At 36.7% G+C, this 15,113-nt stretch overlaps 1 pseudogene; it reads right to left on the reverse strand.

Annotated features, from left to right (window-relative positions):
* The window catches only part of LOC102851367, a 74,748-nt pseudogene that overhangs the window by 9,699 nt on the left and 49,936 nt on the right, over positions 1 to 15,113 (reverse strand).

The raw sequence follows: 15,113 nt of genomic DNA on the forward strand, positions 1-15,113 counted from the left end.
GGTCCAAGTATAAGTTTTGCATTAGCACAATCAAATGTTCTGGGATTCCCATTCTTCTCAGAGTCAGCCACAGAAACCTTTGCATAGTCAATGAAGCACAGATAGACATTCTTCTGGTATTCTTTGCTTTCTGCTAAGATCCATCTGACATTAGCTATAATATCCCTAGTACCATTTGGATACAAATAAAATACAATCATTGACAATTTAAATATTTTTTTTCTATCATGGCCTAATGGTCCAATGGTGAAGAATTATGCTTCCTTGATGTTAAGATGTAATCCATGTTTAGGGATGTAGTCTTCCTTTCTTGCTTTCAGCAACAAGGTCGTGTCATCTATAAAAAAAACACTAATTATTGATGAGTTGTTTACCAATCCTGATACCATATTCCTCTTCATATAGCAGCTTTTCTAGTGATTTGGAAAGAATGATTTGTTCAGCATACAGATAGAAATAGAGAATGAATACAATCTTGATACACATTTTTTCTGATTTATTTTTATTGACAGTGAGTATTATTATTTTATTTTATTTTATTGTTGATTTGCATATGTAATTCATACACATTTTGTTTTGCACTTTCCTTTATTCATATTGTATTTCATACAATCATTACCATGCTTCATATTTTATAAAATTAATCACCATTAATTAATTACTTAATTAATCACTTTGCCTACCATTACCCTGTCTTTTCAGGTCCCCACTGGATCTTTCCTATTTCCTTTTCCCCTTCCCTTCACCTACCAAATTTAGACCTCATGATTTCCCCCCGTCCATCCTTCTCTGTTCCAACTGCTTTCCTCCTTGAACCTCCATATACATTTTACTAGTTATCTTTCTATTTTTTTCTATAATAGCTTTATGCAATATTTATCCTTATGACACTTAGTTCTTTCAGCACAATACAGTCTCTCCCAAGTTATGTAATATTTTTCTAAATCATTGTTCCTGAATGCTATATAGTATTTCATTATATGAATGTACCTCAATTTCTCAAGCCATTTAATAGTCATTGGACATTTTTGCTGATTTCATGTTCTGAAAATTGTGAGTAATAAACATTGGTGTATACATCTTCATGTGTGTCTCAGTTCTAAGTTCCTTGGGATATATTCTTAGCAATGAAATGACTGGGTCAAATAGCTGAGGAAAGTCAAACTGCTTTACAGAGTAGTTTTGCATTTTTCAGTTACACCAATAGTGTATGAAAGTTCCAATCTCTCCACATCTTCTCTAACATGTATTGATTTCTGTACGCTTAAACTTTGTCACTGCTACTGGGGCAAAGTGGTTTGTTTTAGTTTTTTGTTTTGTTTGTTTTTTATAAATATTTTTTATTATTATTAATTTTAATGAAAATTTACAGATATTTTGGATTTCCATTCATTCACTGTTACTTTTCTCACTGCCCACCCCTCACCTCCAGTTTGTTCTTCTTTTTGAAAAGTAAAAAAAAATATTTCATTGTTATACAATCCCTCCCCCCAAGTCCACTCCACTATGCAGTCTTTGTTCTGGACTCATGTCATGACAGTAATACCTAATCATATATTCCTTTTAAACAGTTCTCTCCCTCATATGTTTCAATGTAGTATACATAATTATGTATACTATGAGGTGGTTTTGATATGCATTTCTTTTAATGTCAGTGATTTTGAGCATTTCTTCATGAGTCTACTGACCATATGAATGTCTTCGCCTGTTTTTCCATGTCTTTTTCAAATTTTGTGATTAAGTTTCAGTCTTTTCTTGTGGAGGCCCTGTTGTAGTTATGCGCTGTCTAGTCGTTTGCAACTCATAGCGACCTTATGTACAACAGCCCTAAAACCTGCTCTATCCTGTGCCAACTTTATTGTCTCTGACACACCTACCCCATTACCCCAGTGGTTGAATAAATACATCTCATCGGGGGTCTTCCACTCTTGCACTGTCCCTCCACTCTCTCAAGCATGATATCTCTCTCCAAGGACTAGTACCTCCAGTCCAGTACAATATGTCCAAAGTATGTCAGATGAAGTTTCAGAATCCTCACCTCTCAGTATCAGCCTCATTTCACTTTCTCTAGGATGAATCTCTTTGTTCTCCTAGCTGCCCACAGTATATTCAATACTCTTCTCCAGCACCACAGCTCAAAGGCATCAATTCTCCTTCTGTCATCCCTAGTCATTGTCCAGCTTTCTGATGCATAGCTAGTAATTGCTAAGACGATGGCCTGGATCAGGTGAACCTTAGTCTTTAGATTAATTTCATTGGTCTTCAGTACTTTGGATAAGTCCCTGATAGCAGACTTTCCCAATGCTAGTGATCTTTTATTTTCCTGACTGCTGGTACCAAGAGGGTTGAGTATAGAGCCAAACATATTGAAGCTGTTACATTTTCAATCTCTTCACCATCTATCATGATGCTATCATGATAGGTATCATGAAGATATCATCAGCCCAGTGCTGAGAATCTTTATTTTCTTGATGTGGAACTTCAATCCATATAGAAGGCTTCAGTCATTGGCCTTCAGCAATGAGCATTTCAGGTCCTCCTCAGTTTCAGCAAGCAGAGTTGAGTCATCTGCATAACACAGATTGTTCATGAGTCTTCCTCCAATCCTGATGTCACATGTCTCCTTGTAGAGCCAGCCTCCCAGATAATCTGTTCTGCATATAGATGGATAAATGGATAAAAGACTGAAATTGCCAATGATCTGTTTTTACTTGGATCCAAAATAGATGCCCTTGATACCAGTAGTCAAAAATCAGATGATGTGTTGCACTGGGTAAATTTTCTCTTCAGGAGCTCTCCAAAGTGCTAAAGAGTAAAGATTTTAGTTTTAAGTATAAGGTTTGTCTGATCCAAGTCGTCCTTTGAATTATTTCTTATGCATCAGACATGTTGTTAGGAGGGGCTATTCATTGGAGAGGGGCATGATGCTTGAAAGGGTGGAGGGTCAGTGAAGGAGAGGAAGAATATCAACCCAATGGATTGATATGATATGGTGACTGCCACAGTGGTCTCTAGTGTGTCAGGAAGTGTGAAGATAGCATAAGATAGGACGAGGTTCAGATCTGCTGTTTATAGGGTTACTGTAAGTCATATTCAACTCGATGGCAACTAACAAGAAAGACAAGAATGGATCAGATAGTTGGATGATGACTAAAAACGACAGAAGAAGAATCAAAGTCTTCAAACTGATGTTGCAGAAGAGTATTGAATATCCCATAGACTGTCAAAAGAATGAACAAGTCTGTCTTGGAGTAAGTTTCACTAGAGTACTCCTTAAAGGTATGGATGATTAAACTTCTTCTCAAGTATTTGGACATGTTGTCAGAAAGACCAGTTCTTTGACAAGGGATTTGTATTTGTAAAGGTGAAGTGTTCTTGAAAGAGATAAAGACCATTAGCAAGATTTATTAACACAGTTATTGTAACAATAGACTGGAGTATATAAGAAATGATGAGGCAAAACAACTATGAGATATCATCTCACCCCAGTAAGAATAGCAAAGTTTAACAGAACAACAAATAGCAAATGCTGGCTAGGTTGTGGAGAAATTGAACCCTTATTCACTGTTGGTGGGAGTGTAAAATGGTGCAACCACTATGGAAGGCTGTATAGCGTTTTCTCAAAAAGTTGCAAATAGAAATACCATTTGACCCAGCAATTACACTACTGGAAATATACCCTAAAGAAACCATAACTTCCACCCAAGAAGATATATGCATACCCATGTTTATTGTCACTTTGTTTGTAATAGCGAAGAGCTAGAAACATCCCAAGTGTCCATCAACAAATGAATGGATAGAGAAGCTCTGGTATATTCACACTATGGAACATATGCAGCATTGAAAACGAGGAACTCATGAAATATTATTCAAAATAGATGACCCTGGAGGACTTTATGATGAGTAAAATATCTCAGTCACAAAATGGCAAATATTGCATAGGGCCACTGTTGTAAAATGGGACTGACATCAGGGTTGAGGGAAGACAGAAAAGGAGGGGGGGAATGATGTATATTGCATTGAAACAGATGACGGAGAGAACTGTTTAAAAATGACAGACATATGAGTGGGTATTCTTGTCATTACAGAAGTCCAGAGTGAAGGCTGCACAGTGGAATGGATTTGAGGAGGGATTGCATAACAATGAAAGAGTTTTTCTTTTTCTTTTCAAGAAGAGTAAATTTGGGGAAGGCGGTGGATAAGGAGAAAAGTGCAACAATGAATTACTGGAAACCTCAAGTCTCTGTAAACTTTCATTAAAATTTTAAAATTAAAAAGGGAGAGAGAGAGAGAGAAATGGTGAGGATGGTGCAGAGTAGAACAAGTTTCTGATCTGTTGCTCATAGTGTCACTATGAATGGGAGTAGACTTGATAGCATTTAACACTAACAACTATGAAAGCATAACCGTGGTGTCGACGCCATATTGTTCAAAATTACTTTTCTAGCCATTGGTTGACTTTTATTTTGTAATGGAATATTTATTGTATTAAGGGGGTAGGATGGGAGGGATATAAGTCCCACCCTATCAAAGGCCCTAATAAAGTCATGGAAGACTAATTCTGGCACTAATTCAGGACATTTACTCTCCTGGAACACAATATCCAGCTGTGTCTCAACTGAAATTCTACAAAAGCCTGGACTGTATCAGCCACAATCATGTGAACAATTTTCTCCATGTCAGAAATCATGAAGTGGTACAGCAGACAAAATATTTGCGATAATGTTGACCAGTGTGCTACAAATCTTAGCAGGATGGACTACAAATGAAATAAATATTCACTTTTGACCATTAATATTGTCCCACTTATTGTGGTCTCAGTTGCAAGCATCAATTCTGTGATAATTTCCTCATAAAAGTATAGAATTATGGAGTTGAGCATAGGTGAAGAGGTAAAAGATGAAAAAACGCAAGAGGTAGGCACACAAGTAATATTATTAGACCATTGAACTTCACAGTAAAATAGATAAGATTATAGCCATTTTGAAGAAAGAAAAATGAACTCTTCAATAAATGAAATTCTTGTAAAAATAGGAGGATAACTGGTAAGAAGTGTGTGGGGACCCAAGGGCGGAAGGGTTAGAAGCAGAAGGGTGAGGATGAGCAGTGGCAGAATCACAGGGTTGCACAGTTTGGTGGGTGGAGGGAGGATATAAGGGAGGTGGGAATGATCTGGCAGGGTTCTGAAAAGATCAGATAATGAAAGGCATTCCAATGATGATTAATTCTGTGGAATATAACGTATGAGAATTATTGCTTGAAACACAATGTGAATGAAGAAAAGCATGAAACACAATTGTATATGAGCTTTGTAGGCAAACCAATATAAAATAAAAATAAAAAAACCCAAACAATTAAATCAAGCAAATAAAGTTATAAATGGAAAACTGTATTTGAACTCAATTTCTTTCTGAATTCAAAACCAGAGTTTATTCTACTTCCAAAGCAATCCTTAGTAGTACAAATGGTTAAAGGTTTTGGTCGCTAACAAAAATATTTGAAGTTTGAACCTACCCATAGGCACTTTGGAAGAATTCTTTATAGTTCACTTCCAAAAAATTATCTCTTCAAAATCTTACAATAGAGAATAGTTCTACTATGACATATACTGAATATCTTAAGTAGGGGGAAAAGGGTGGTAACTAGCTTGATTTTGCTTTTTCTTTGCACTCCCAAACATTTCTGTTTATCAAATGTTTTTAAACTATTTTTTTTACCTCTTACTTTAAAGACTGGAAAGTTAAAACATAATTTTAATTTCTTTCCAAAAATGTATTTATTTGTTTATTTATTTATCAACAGTCTTATTCCCCCCTAAAAAGAGTAATGGAAAATAGTGTTTTATTTGGCTCTGAGAGGAAAAGCAAACTGCAGGAGTAGAGAATCTAAGATGAAATGATTTGAGAGTATGCACCTGAAAGTTGAGAGCTTAGTAAATCTCTAATAGAAGATCAACAGATTATCTTGTTTATTTGAGTTTTGTGTTTTGTTATTGCTGTTTCTGAATAACTATCTTCTAAACTCAAGGGACCAAAGTGAAGAAACAGCTTACATAACTGTGAATTCTTTTGGCTATTTGATTAATAGCAGATGGTCAATAGTGAAATAATCCTTCAGAGGTTACTGACTCTTTTCTTAGTCTCTTGGCTCAGTGAGAAGTGGTCTTAGATATTTGACTGCGTGTTGAGAAGTGATCTTAGATATTTGGCTGAAAGTTGAAAAGTGATCTTAGATATTTTGCTGTGCGTTGCATCAGAACTTTTCTCCATAGACCTGAAGATTATCTGGAGTTAATACAGCACAATCACATAGATTGTAATACAAATGAATCTAATGAATCTTGAATTTGTTTAACACTGGACATGTATATTATTGAAGAAACTGTTATAATTTCTGATGTGACCAATTGTCTTCAAATGATTGAAGTTATTCCCAAGCCATTGTCTTAATTATCTGGTGTGACTATAGTATAGATACCACCAATCAATATCTTAACAAACAAATATATTCCTTCACATTTTAGGAGGCTAGAAGTCTAAACTTTAGCAGAAGGTATTCTTTTATCAATCCTTAAAGAAGGTAATGTCTACAGGTCTGGCCTGCCTTGCATACCTCAATATGATCTTGGCCTTCTCCTGTTAGGTGTTTTCTAGCTCAGAAATCTGAGTACAAGGATAACAGTCCCCTTCGTTCTTGGTGGTAATAAGGTTCTGTGCTTTCTTTTCTATGTACTTCTTTTTCATTTCATCTCTGATAAAACAAAAAGTGATGCAGTCCACACCTCAGAGAAACCACTCTTGCATTGGATTAGAGCTATGGGATTAAAGATGTGATGTAGTAATTTTTACAACTCTTTGGTTTATCAATCATAGGAAATCATTATGCGACTTCAACATATTTGGAAGGACACATCAATTCATAGGATTCCATGTTTTGCTCCCTGAACTTTATGTTCTTGTCTCACAGAGAGAGAGAGAGAGAGAGAGAGAGAGAGAGGGCATCACTTTCACCTTATCATATTATCCAAAAAGTTCCATCCTGGGCCAAAACTCCTTTAATTTGTGAATCTAAAACGTAAGTTTTCTGCTTTTGAAGTACAATTATGACACAGGCACAAAGTAGACATTCTCATTACAAATGGGAGAAATTGAAAAGGAAGAAGGAATAACAGGCACTTAACAAGGAAAATACTCAACAGAAAGCATACATGAGTTCTCAAGATTAGAAAGTGGCCCTCTGATCAGTGAGACAATCTGTGCAGTGGCCCATTCTCCAGACTCTGAGTCTTGACCATGTTCACTGAACTCTAGATAAAACCTTTACTGCCTTGGTCTTCAACTCTACCTTCCACGCCTTTTAGGACAGCAGCTCTACTCCTTCCCTTTTGTGTAGCCTCATTCTCCTAAAGAGTCCATTCTTCTATAACCTCAGGACTCAGTGATGGATGTTGGTCTGAGTTTATAAAGGTCCAACTTAATGAAACATGGAAAATTACATTCCCCTAGAAGCAAAAGAGAAGCAAAAAAGAATGATCGGATACATTTTCTATCTAAATGCAGAACACATCATTCAGGAGTCTGCACTTCATGAGGAAGAATGTGGCATCAGGATTGGAGGAAGACACATCAACAACATATGTTATGCAAATGACACAACCTTGCTTGCTGAAATGAGGAGAACCTGAAGCACTTGCTGCAGAAAGTCAAGGTCTATAGTCTTCAACATAGATTGAAGCTCAGCATCAAGAATATAAAGATTCTTCCCACTGAACCAATTGACAGCAACATGATGGATAGAGATGAGATTGAGTTTGTTAACAGTGGCAGCTTGCTCAGCCCTACAATTAATACTCTTGGCACCAGCAATCAGGAAATCAAAAGACAAATTACACTGGGAAAATCTGTCAGGGACCTCTCCAGAGTGCTGAAAAGCAACGAGGTCAGTCTAAAGACTAAGGTGCACCTAATCCAGGCCTTGTATTCACAATTACTTGTTAAGCATCAGAAAGCTGGACAATGAGTAAGGATGACAGAAGAAGAATTGATGACTTTGAGTTGTAGTGCTGGAGAAGAGTCTTGAACATACAATGGACCACCAAGAAACAAATACACACTTTGAGCATGTGGCCAGGAGGGACCAATCCTTGGAGAAGGATATGATGCTCAGAAGGGCGGAGGGACAGTGCAGGAGAGGAAGACCAGGATGAGATGAACTGATACAGTAACTGAGGCAATGAGAGTAGGTGTGTCAGAATTAATGAGAGTGGCTCAAGACAGGACAGGCTTCAAAGCTGTAGTACAATAGGGTCTCTGTGAGTTAAAGGTGACTCTGTGTTATATAACAATCACAACAGCAGAAGCAAAAACCTGTATGCTGAGATGACAGAGATAGTGGCCCTATCCTGTGAGGCTGAGACAGCTCTGCTTCCTATATCCCTGATCTGCTCAACTACTGTTTCCTGATTCCTTGCTATTTAAATGAGGGCAGTCTGGTCTTTTTTCTAATCCAGCAGTTTCACAGCAAATGTCCTTTCCACACAGAAAGTGGATGCAGGCCTCAGATACTAGCTGGTATTATCCATGAGGGTGTAGCAATATGGGCTTCTTTTGCTGGCAAGGATCAGTAGCTAGGCCTCAAATACACGAGCTAGACTTTCCTCTAGAATTTGGACTTGCAGTTTTCTAAACTGTAAGAGAATTAACTTTTGTTTATGCATATCGCTGATGTAATAGCATTGATAAATAACAGTATCATTTTGCTTATGTATTTTCTGTCAATGATTTCTACCTTGTGACTATTATGAATAGATCTACAATGAACTTTAGTGTTCCTATGTTGGTTTACATCATTGCCTCCAGATCTCTTGGGTAGATACATAGCAACGAGTTTGCTGAGCAATATGGTAGTTCTATTTTTAGTTTGGTTTTTCTTTTGTTTGTTTTGTTTTCAGAAACTTCAATAGCTGATGTTTTATGTGCAATAAACATAATGTTTTCTCCAAGAAGTTCTGGGTGAACATGAACCTCCAACTTTTCAGTTAGTAGCCAAAGGGTTTCAAACATTTGTAGCATTCAGAGCTCCTTACTTTTAGACACAGTAGTGAGATCCTTCCAAGATTTTTCACCAGTTCTCCCAAGAGTGGGAAGTTCCATTCTTATTAAAGATTTCTTTTTCATATCATCCACAGTGACTGGAACTCCCTGAACGAATCAGGACTTTCTCCATGATAAAAAAAGAACTTCAAGTTGAGAGATTGATCACTGCCTGTCCTGGTTGTTCTGACAAATACTTCACTTCTTATATCACTGCTTTGTTCAAGTAGACAAGGTTAAGTGACAGTTCTAGCTCAAAGTTTGGAAAAATTAGTAAAATCTTGCCATAAATAGAGTCTTAAAATTAGTAAAATGCTGACAGATTTTGTTACTAAAATAAAACTGTAAATCAATTTTCCTATTTTACCTTGGTTACCTGACTCTGGAAGATTATGCCACTATAATTCCTTAATTGGTGACTATGAAACAGGTATAAATTATAACGTATCACATAATCAACAAAAAAAGTATAAATTTCCAGAACCTGTAAATTGAACAAGTATATAAATTATTGAAAGTTCATTTGCCTCGAATATCTGAAAATGTCTGATGTATAGGGATCCTGGGACAGAAATGTAGAAGTAACGTGACACCTGATAGCTCTTCTTTCATTACCATGCATATTTTTTAACAATTTCCCAGGACATCTCATCAGAACCTAGAGGAACAAGTATTTCCCAGGAGTGCTTTCAATCAAACAGAAGAGATTAAATAAAAAGTGTGGGTAAAAAGATTGAGATGATTGCAGGGTTAAATGGAGGATTTCTTTTTCAATAGGAAGACAATGGCTTAATTCTGGTGAGGTAGTTTCCTCAGGAAAGATGCATGTTGAAAACTTGGTGGTATAATGAATCTATTTGTCATCACCATTTCTGTATCATGATATGTCATCAAAGAAATGATAATGATGTTGATAAGAGGTTTTACAATAATACCATCTTACATTTCCAAAGGGCTCATTTCTAAGCTGCTTCTATGTTTTCTCCCCTCACATTTTAATGACACAGATGTCTGCAATCAAATGCACCTGTGGTTAGATATATAGGCTCATAATAAGAACGGGGCATTGATCTCTCCTGACTGTTCCTCAGTCATGAACAATAGCCACATACCCTGTTGCCTGAGCCATTCAGCACCAAAACTAATTTTCTCCATAGCAGATGTATTCTTAGACTTCACAATTCTAAGCCGGTAGGGACAAATTACAGGCTTAAGGGATTTGTGTTCTTCTTATTACATGAGGAATGCATGCACAGTGATTTTTTCCCACTGCTGATGGGTAAACTAGGAGTCTCATTTAAAGCACAAATACCTCATTTAACAGTCAGGACAGGGAAAAGCAGGACTAGGCTGTAGATAACACTCAAAAGTGTTAAAGAAATACACTGCACATTTCTCAGAGGATTGATTTCTCCTAAAGGAAGAATGAATACCTTTTTATCTGCTAATATTTTGCTTAAGAGTTAAATAAGAATTTTTGCTTAGGGGGCACTGAGTTTATATTGTGACCTCACTAATCTGGTATCACTCATCTTTCTGTGAGGGAACTCATATTTTTCTCTTCCCTATCACCATCCAGTCACGGTGTGAGTAGATGAGCAGTGAGTGATGAGAAGATTTTTTTTGGAGGTGTTGAGGGGCAGGGTTGAAACTGATGGCCAGCATCATCCACTCAGACCTGTATGAGGACAGAGGTAACATTAGAAGTTACCGCACAAAATTACACCAATCCTTTGACACTACTGAGAAAGACCCATGTTATATTCCAGAAAGAATCCTAGAAATGAATAAATAACATATACACATTTGTGGACTGCAGCATTTTTTTAAAAGAACAAAGAATTGGAAACAACCCAAGTACGTACACATCAGTGGGCAAACTGATAAAGAAACAGTGATACAGTGATACAATATCATGCAACACTAAAAAATAGTGAACAATTATTGAAATTTTGGGAATATAATTGAATCTAGAGGCCATTATACTGAGTAAAGTAAATTAATCACAATAGGTCAAATATTGTATATATTCACTGAAAGCTGGGTTTAGAAGAGGCCGTGGCACTAGAGATATCATAGCCAGTGTCAGATGGATCTTGGCTTAAAGCAAAGAGTACCAGAGGAATATATATCTTCATTTCATTGCAAAGGCATTTAACAGTGTGGATCACAACAAATTGGGGCTAACCTTGAGAAGAATGGGATTCACAGAATACTTAATCGGAAGCAATCATCAGAACAGGGCAAGGGAAAGCTTCATGGTTCAAAATCAGGAAATGAGTGCATCAGGGATTTATCTTGTTTTCATACCTTTTCAATCTATTATTCAGATCTGATTATTTGGGAGGCAGGACTTTATGAAGAAGAATGTAGCATCAGGATTGAAAGAAGACTCATCAGCAATCTGTGTTATACAGAGGTCACAACCTTGCTTGCTGAAACTGAAGAGGACCTGAAATATTTTCTGAAGAAAGTCAAGGGCTATAGTTTCAATGTGAATTGAATCTCAAGATCAACAAAACAAAAATTCTCACTAGTGTGAGGATTGACACCACCAAGATAAATAGAGAAAGGTTGAGGTTGTTAATTATTTAATCTTGCTCAGATCCACAATTAACATCCTTGGCACCTGAAGTTAGGAAATCAAAAGATGAATTGCATTAGAAAAATCTGATATCTGAGACCTCTCCAGAGTGTTTAAGAGCAACAACGTCAATCTGGAGGCTAAGATGCACATTATGTAGGTCATGGTCTTCTCAATTACTTGCTATGCATCAGAGAGTTGGACAATGATTAAAGGTGATAGAACAAGAGTCAATGCCTGTTAGTTGTGGTACTAAAGAAGAAGAGTATTTTTTTTCTATAATTATATTTTATTAATTTTCATAAACATTTACAGAGATTTTGGGCTTCCACTCATTCATTGTTGCACTATTCTCTCTACCCTCCTCCCAGTTTGTTCTTGTCCAAATGCCACAGTGAGAAGAAGAGTATTGAACATACCATGATCTGCCAAGAGAACAAATAGGTCTGTTGCTGAGAGGGTGAAGCCAAGTTGTTCCTAGGAGGAAAAAGTTTTGAATGTCCATCTCACATACTTTGGGCACGTTACCTGGAAAGATGGATGAGATGGATGAGTCTTTGGAGAAAGATATCAAGTGGAGAAACAGCACAGGAGAGAAAGACCCCAGATGAAATGCGTTGACAAAGCAAGCAGGGTAATGGAGATTAGATATATCAGAGAGAGTGATACTGGTTCAGGATAGTACAGGTTTCACACATATTGTGCATAGGGTCATTATATGTCTCAGGCTACTGGACAACATATAACAACAACAAACAATAAGCACAAAAATTTTGCACACATACATTATCTTCTTGGATAGTTTCGAAAGATGTAAAGGGAGGGATGTGGGAGTAACAATTGTCATTATATAAGGGTGTTTTTTTTTAAAGGCATTTGCAATGAATGAAATATTGGCTATACACAATTTTCCCATATGATCCCTAACCTAATTTCTGTAATTAAGACCATGTTTTCCAAGTACCAGTTCTTCTTCTCTGTTTCTAAATTTTACATTCTAGTCAACACATTTTATCAATGCATGTTGATTGCAGATTTCATTTCAGCCTGTAAAATGTGGTTGCTCTTCTTATGTGCCATTACATTGAGTATGACTCCTATCCACCCTATGACCAATAGAACTTAACTCTGTTCTATCGTTCACCACTCTATCTCCAACACACTTGAGTCTGTTGATGGAGTCACTGTGTAACTCCTCTCACTGTATCTTCCTCTCCTTTTTTTACCTTCCACTTTTCCAGTCATGATGACCAGCTCTAAGGAATAGACCCTCCTAACAATATAACCAAAGTGCGTGAGACAAAACTTGACCATCTGGGAGGATTTGGAACAGATGGACAATGCAGCACCGCCACAAGCAGAGGGAAGACTTTCTCAGCTTTCTGTGAGAGGGAGAGCTGACATGAGACATTCCTGCATAGAAACTGTGTAAGTTAGTGACCCTAATCTTGTGCCATTCCAAAGACAAAGGGAGAGATTAAGCTTCAGGAAAGAAAATACTGAAGATGAGACACTGCCACCCAGAGAGAGCCTTTTGGGGTGCTTTTGGAGATCTTACCCTGGGGATAGGTTCTTGCCTCCATAGCTGTGGCACCACCTAAGGGCAAAGCAGGACAACAGAGTTTGGGACACAAAGCCACAAACAGGGGGAAGACTTCTAAGCTTTCTAAACTGGCAGATTGAGCTTCAAAAAAAGAGAGTTGACTTGAACATCCCCTAGACAGAAACTGCTTGAGTGGAGTACCTGATCTCATACCACTTGGCCACTCCATAGATGAAGGAGGAAAACAGAGTTTAGGACTGGGAGGTACATTAAGTCGAGTTATTGGAGAGCTGCTGTGCATAACAGAGAGAACCTGAAGGCAAATTTCTCAGAAATGAATTCTAGTAGAGCAAGTGGCTTATCCTACAGATTGAACACTGTAAGCTGACAACTAATCAATAACATCATAAAGAATAATTACTGACAACTTATGCAGAAATACTAGAAATGGTCTGAAACTTATCAAGAAAAACTTCACATAACAACAAGAAAAGCAGCAGGAAGCTTCCAACACTGTAAGAAAATGAACTAAACCTTCTAAAAAAATAAATAGAAGGATAGAATATTGCAGACCCAATGAATTCCCCAGAGTCAAGAAGGCAGATGACATATGTTGATACGGAGATATTCAAACAGCTATCAAAGAAAGTACAAATGATAGAAAAAATAATGGAAGTCACAAGTAAAGGGAATACTTTAGAAGTAGACAAGTAGAAAAGATATATCAATGAGGAATTATTTGAACAGTTACAGAAAGTGCAAATGGTGAAAGAAAACCATCAAAAAAGCAAACACTTCAGAGACATGGAGCCAGAAGAAATATATTGAAAAGGAGGAACTTGCACAACTATGGAAGAAAATAAAAAATATGGAAGAAAGAAATGAAACTAAATCAAGAGGTACAAGAACTTAAAAAAATCATTACAAGATAGAGACACAGTACTGGAAATAACAGAAATACGTAAAAATTCAATCCAGAATATTAAGACTGAAATCGTAGAAGTGTTAAAAATGCTTCAGGGACAAAAAAGTAAAACAGAAGAGGTGGAGCAGAATCTCAACAAAACATACTAGAAGAAAAATCAGAGATGAGACATAAATAAAAGGGGGGGCATATTAGAATCATGTAGGATGACATCAAAAGAAGCAACGTATGTATGATTGGAATTCCAGGATACAAGAGGGACAGGAAAATCACGGGAAAAATATTGTAAAAGAGGTATTAGAAGAAAATTCCCCACGTGTTATGAAGAACAAGGAAATCCACATTCAGGAATCTCAGTGAACACAAAATAGACTAGAACTAAAAAGAAACACATAAAGACATATCATAGTCAAATTCTTTAAAATAAAAGATAAGGACTGAATACCAAAAGCAGCATGAGAAAAACATAGTCACCTAAAAAGGAAAAGCTCTGATTTTTCAGCAGAAACCATGTGAGTAAGAAGACAATAGTATGGCATACACAGAAAGTTGAAGGAAAACAATTGCCAATCGAGGATCCTGTACCCAGAAAACCTCTTCTTCAAATATGAAGACGAAATCACATCCTTTGCAGAAAAAAAAAAAATTTAGTGACTTGTAAAAACAATACCAAATCTATAAGAACTTTTAAGGGAATTCCTTTAAACAGAGACACCAAAAGAAAGTGGATAGACCAAAACCTGCCTGTCAATAATTACACATAATGTGAATGGACTAAATCCATCAATAAAAAGAAAATGGATTGGGGGGCTGTGAGGAAGCTCATCAATATGCTGTCTCCAAGAGACATATCTAAGAAACAGAAAGATAAACTAAAAATCAAAGGCTGGGGAAAAATAACCAAGCAAATGACATCCACAAAAAAGTAGGAGTCTATTGGGGAGAGAATAGTCTAAAAGTATTATATTT

Source organism: Elephantulus edwardii, unplaced genomic scaffold, assembly GCF_000299155.1.
Source record: "Elephantulus edwardii isolate Elephantulus edwardi_28Jun2011 unplaced genomic scaffold, EleEdw1.0 scaffold00238, whole genome shotgun sequence".
Taxonomy (NCBI): Eukaryota; Metazoa; Chordata; class Mammalia; order Macroscelidea; family Macroscelididae; genus Elephantulus; species Elephantulus edwardii.